Raw genomic sequence first — 6,000 nt, forward strand, 5'->3', positions numbered from 1 at the left:
CATGGGTGGTTTCCACTTGTTGGTGGTTGTTTCTGTGAATATGCATGGACAATATTCTGGGTGGACATATGTTTTCCTATCTCTTAACCATAAGAACACATAAAAGGTGACTGATTTCGGGCTGGGGTTGTGGCTCAAGTGGTAGAGTGCTTGCCTAGCATGTGTGAGACACTGGGTTCAATCCTCAGCACCACATAAAAATAGAGATATTGTATCCACCTAAGACATATATATATATAAAGGTGACTGATTTCCAACAGAGAACTCATTTGTTTAGAACTACTTTAATATTTAAAATGCAGAGATAGATAATTGGGAGAAATATATGACCAAAGGAAGTACAGAGTTAAAGACATTCAGGGACAAGAGCAAACCAAATGTCATTAAACAAACGACTGAAGACATAAGTAATATTTCTAGGAGTGCATCAAGAGGCACATCCACACATTTAAAATGCTGTACCTGCAACCTCATTTCTATCTGCACAAAACATAATGTTCACTAGCAGGAGCTGGTTAGATAAATTACAGCATGTCCACACTGAAGAAGGCACAGCCATGGAAAAGAAAGTACTGGAAAATGACCTCTCAAACATAGTTGAAAAAGGCAAGGGTCATAAAGGTTTTTAAAAGGATAGGAAAAAAAGAACACATGCTTGCCTATAGGGTTACAAAGTATCTCCAGAGGGAGATAGGAAAAGCTGGTCCAGACAGGTCTCCAGGGAACCAGGCTCTGGGGAGAAAGGAAGGAAGCTCTGCTGAGCACCCTTTGTGCTTTTGCACCATGTGAACATATCATCTGTTCAAAAAGATATAAAATTAAAACTTTCAGGAATCAATAATAAAGTGAATCTGTTGAGAATCAAATAATTTATACTTAGGAAACATAAGATGAGAGAAGCCATAGTCAGTTGGATGCAGCCAAAATGGAGAAAATAACTCCTGGGCTTGTTGACCATTCTTTCTGGGCACTCATTAGCCCAAACCCATCCATCTGTCTTTTGGTACCGGGTATTGAACCCAGGGTACCAAGCCTGGGGATATGGCTTAACCACTGAGCCATATCAATGCCACAGTCTGGCTGGGCACAATTCAGGAGCCACTTGTCAAAAGAAACAAACTTTATTTTTAGAACCACACAGGCCACTGGTGGCCCGTACAGGAACGAACCCGCGACCTTGGTGTTATCAGCACCAACAGCTTCCTTGTGATACACTTGGGTCATGTTGCCAAATCACTCCTGCCCCACGATGTCCCACAGCTGCAGGCGCACCAGTGTTCTGCTGTCCCAGTTGAGGACTTTGAGGCCAAGCATTGCTTTCTATATTTTATTTAGAGACAGAGTCTCACTGAGTTGCTTTAGGCCTCACTAAATTGTTAAGGCTGGCTTTGAACTGTTGATCCTCCTACCTCAGTCTCCTAAACCACTGAGATTACAGGCATGCACTACAGCACCCAGCTCAAGCCCACCCATCTTTATTGATGTTAAAGGCAACATACAACAAGACATCAAGAATATATGTATATGCTATCCTCAAGGAATTCCCAGACCAGGCAGAGACAGGTGTGGCTGTGCAGGGACCAAAACCACCACCCAGAGCCCACAGGAGATGGGAGGTAAAGAAATGGGTGCTGAAGGAGGTGGGGAAGGACTCTTACTGATGCTGCCTCAGCCAGGGTCAAAGATCTGAAGGAGCCCCATGAACTTTGCTTGTTTTGAAGGAAGAAACACCAAGCAAGGCTTGGCCCAGTGCCTCAACAAAGCTGCATCACTGAAGTTAGAGCAGGTCAAGAACACATGGGGTTCTGGAGTACAGTCTAGGAGGCTCTGGGGAAGCTGGGTGCCACCCTGGGCTGTAGGAGTTATCAGCACCCCTGGTCTCACACTCCTAGTAAAGGAAACCAAAAGCATCTCCAGATATTGCCAAATACCTAGGTGAGACCATGGCTTAGCACACATCACCTGAGCAACTATGTGGAAAAGAAAGTGAGGGGTTCAAAGTCGAGGGGAGAACACAGGTCAGGAAGCCAGGTTTCCAGCAGCCTCAAACAAACTGAAGTTCCAGAGCACCAGAGAATAAGGCCCAAAGAGCAGGTACTGAGTCTGAGAAGCCTTAGAGACTCCTGTGTCCTAGGCTGAGGAGAGCTATTTAGCTGCACCTTAACTCCCATCCATGTGAGGCCACCCAGATGGCAGGGAGCAGGCTCAATCATTTTTGTGGAGGGCTAGGAGGTGGGGTGAGGATCATGGCATTATCTCTGGTACACATTAATCTCTTGCCTGCAAGAGGGCTCTGCATTCTGTAGCTCATAGAAGCTGAGCTGCCAATTCAAGATGAAATCTGATGAGAAACTGAGTTTCTGCTATCCTCATGCCATGAAAACAAGCATGTCCCACATAAGCATTGGTCCTGGGTCTCGAAGCAAAATCACAAGCAAATGGAATGTATGCAGGAAATAAGATGAAGCCACAGAAAACACAGTGGCAATGTGCTACTACTGTCCAGAAAAACCTGTCCCAAAACCCTGATCTGGACTGATTCCTCTCTAGGCCACCCCACCTGTCATTGCTCAGCAGGAAAGTCCCTGTTCACATCCCTGTGATGGTTCTTTATTAGCTAGAATATTAAAATCTGAAGTCATCAACCTAAATGCAGAGATCTTTCTATCATCATCCTCATCTCCCATTATTTCTTTCTTTTTTTTTTTAAAGAGAGAGAGAGAGAATTTTTTAATATTTATTTTTTAGTTTTCGGTGGACACAACATCTTTGTTTATATGTGGTGCTGAGGATCGAACCCGGGCCGCACGCATGCCAGGTGAGTGCGCTACCGCTTGAGTCACATCCCCAGCCCTCCCATTATTTCTTATACAAACTTTAAACTTATACAAACTTTAAACGACATATAAACCACCTTCTTTCCTTTGCTCCTAAATTTAAAACATTTTCTGCCTGTGTTGCCTCCTTGCAGTCAAAACCTAGCAGCCACCTCTCTCCAGAATCTCTGAAGCATGCTTATCCTGTGACTGGACCAGAAGTGAAGGGTTCAGGCTTTGCAGGCCACACAGCCTGTCACAACTATTCAATTTGCCAAAGCAGCCTCTGACAATACAAAAACAAGCAATGTAGCTGTTTCAATGAACTTTATTGACAAAACAGGGAGGCAGTCTCCTGTGGGCTATAATTAAATTGAAAACTAAAAAAAAACTAAATAAAAAAGCTGGATATGTAGCTCAGTGGTAAAGCACCCCTGGGGGCAATCCCCGGGACCAAAAAGAAAAATGAATATATCTAAGTTACAGAGGAAAGAGATGATCAGATCTAAGAACAGTCATCTCCTTGGAAAACATGTGGCTTCTCCCCACTTTGCTCTAAAGCAACTCTTCACTTACTCCAACAGTTTGAGGAAAGAAGAACATCACTGTGCTGGTAATTCAAGTTTTCATTATGTTACACATCCTCATGGTCACCTAAGGTTTATTTTAAGGAGCTACACTAAAGCAACTCTGTGGAGAGCAACATGGCTTTGGAGGTTTGACTCAGTCCTCTGGACCTTACCCAGGAACAATCCTACCTAAGCAAGGACAGAAAGTTCCATGGTATTCCAAGATAGTTCATTAGATGCACTCTTTCTCTGAAGATATTTTTTTAAAAAACAGTTCTATATAATAACTTACGTAAGTACATATGATTCCTTCTTTTACCTTTATAAAAATCTATTTTTCCTAATATAATCTCAGCTTGTTTGTGGAAGAAGCAATAGACCCCGATTTCACACTCATATAATACTACACTATCTACCAATAGTGCTGGGGATAACTGAAGAGCCCATGATCCAGCACATGCACCCTGTAGCACCCAATCCCACCCACACCTAACCCTGCCAGGCCAGAACCTTGGCTGTAAGAACAATCCCTAGCTTTTTAAAATACAAGTGCCAGGGACAACGGGTTTTGCAAGTTTTAGTTCACTCACAACAAGTCTCCGGAGCCAGTACTACTTAGCGTACCCATTTTACAGCTGAAGAACCAAAGCCAAAGAGTACTTGCCTAAAACCACAGAGCCAGTAAAGGAAGAGTCACGACTCAAAAGCGGTCGGTCTGGCTCCAGAAAAACCCTCTAGTCCCTTCTTCCCCAGCTCACTAGACCAAGCGCAGGAGGGAGGCGCCTCTCGTTCCTTCCAGCAGTCGGGCATCCAGGATGGCTTAAGGAATGAATGGATCCTGGGCTGTCCCGTCAAACCTCCATCCCTCTTCCTCTCTCCCCAGGCTCATTGTGAAAGAGAAGCAGCCCACAGAACCACCTGCTGTTTCCAGAAGGCACTCAGGACGCAATGCTCAATTCCCCTCCCTGGCTTTCAAAGACAAACGTCCGTATTGTCTGCACCAAGGGAGGAACCGAAGCCTTGCAACTGTAGGTTTTTCTGCAGAGGTCACTGGAGGCTTGGTCAAACCCCCGCAACACTGAAGGGGGAGGGGGCCCAGCCGCATTTTTGCCGCTGAAGGCTGCGCAGCGCCCACAGCAGCTGCGGTGAGGAGAAGCAGCATGGAACACACCCACAGCTGCCGCGCCTGGAGCCGACTGCACGTTTTAAAATAAAGATGTCCAGGCCCGGACTACAGGCTCTCGGTCCCCACCCACACCACGCCGGCCCCCGTGATGTGCCGAGGAAGCTCCGGCTCCAGAGACCCCGGAAAGGGCAAGCCGCCCCTGCCGCAGAGGCCGGCCACGGAGCCCAGGCACGCCACGCGCAGGCAGCCATGACCCGGCCTGGAGACGCCCACCGACTCCCCGGGCCCGGAGGACAAAGCTCGATCAGGGTCGCAGCCAACGCCCGCTCGAACCCCGCCCGGCGGCCACCACCTGGTCCCATCCGACCTCACCCGGAGGAATGGGATGCCGTCCCGCTCAGGAAGAGCACCTTCACACTCACACCTGTCCTCGGGCCGGGCACACATGCACTCACACCAGTCCCCAGGCCGGGCACACATGCACTCACACCTGTCCCTGAGCAAACATGCACTCACTGTCTCCAGGCGGGGCACACACACACTCACACCTGTCCTCGTGCTGGGCACATTCACACCCATCCTCTGATCAGGGACACGCACTCACACCTGTCCAGGGCCAGGCACACATGCGCTCACACCTGTCCTGCTGGGGGCCCACGCACTCACACCTGTCCTCAGGCACGCGCACACACACACACACACCCGCCCTCAAGCCGGGCACAATCACAACCACCCTCGGGCCATGCCTTCTCACACTCATCGCTATCCTCGAGCACACAAGCATTCACTCCGACCCCTACATCCGGCTCACACACAACCATATTCCCGCCCCTCACACTTAGAATGCCCATCCTCGATCAGGGGCACACTCACGCACCCCCGGGCCGGGCACATTCGCGGACTCACACCCACCCTCACACCCTGCGGCGTGTGCCTCGTCCCCTCGCGGCCCGACCCGCGGCCTCGGCGCCTCCCGCCCGGCCCCTCGCGCCCCTTCGGTCTCTGCAGGACCGAATTCCTTGCGCCGGCCTGCCGGGGCCTCCGCCTGGGCCCGGACGCCGGGCCGCAGCGCAACCTCTCCGCCATCTTCCCGGCCGCGCCGCCCACCACCCGCGTTCTCACCGGCCGGCTGCACACGGGCCGCGCCGCCACGGCCCTTCATCCTGGGCCGCGCGCCGCGCCCAATCTGTCCGCGGCTACCGGGCCGCCGCCGCCACAGCCACCCGCGGTCCGAGTCCTCCTCCTCCGCAGCCGGCCCAGTGCGCTGCGGCCCCGCGTCCCCCGTCACCAAGCGCAACCCCCCGCCTCCGGCTCCGCCCCCGCGCCGCCGCCGCCGCCGCCGCCGCTAGGGGGCGCCCCGCCTGGCAGCACTGCGCTTGCGCTGGCGCGTGGCATGCCGGGAGCTGTTCCTGGCACCGCCCCGCTCCAGACCCCGCCCCCAGCGTCGCGCGACTCCACTTGCATCTGCGCTCACTGAACCTGCACAGCC

General features: G+C 51.1%; 1 protein-coding gene across 2 annotated transcripts in view; it reads right to left on the reverse strand.

Moving 5' to 3' along the window:
• Arhgap39 (Rho GTPase activating protein 39) overlaps positions 1-5,765 on the reverse strand; it is a 77,951-nt gene extending 72,186 nt beyond the window's left edge. For both annotated transcript variants that reach the window (XM_076835538.2, XM_076835536.2), the window contains exon 1: positions 5,634-5,765. The gene's annotated coding sequence lies outside the window, so the exon portion shown is untranslated. The remainder of the gene's footprint in view (positions 1-5,633) is intronic.
• Between the last annotated feature and the right edge of the window lie 235 nt (positions 5,766-6,000).

This window comes from Callospermophilus lateralis, chromosome 16 (assembly GCF_048772815.1).
Source record: "Callospermophilus lateralis isolate mCalLat2 chromosome 16, mCalLat2.hap1, whole genome shotgun sequence".
Lineage (NCBI taxonomy): Eukaryota > Metazoa > Chordata > Mammalia > Rodentia > Sciuridae > Callospermophilus > Callospermophilus lateralis.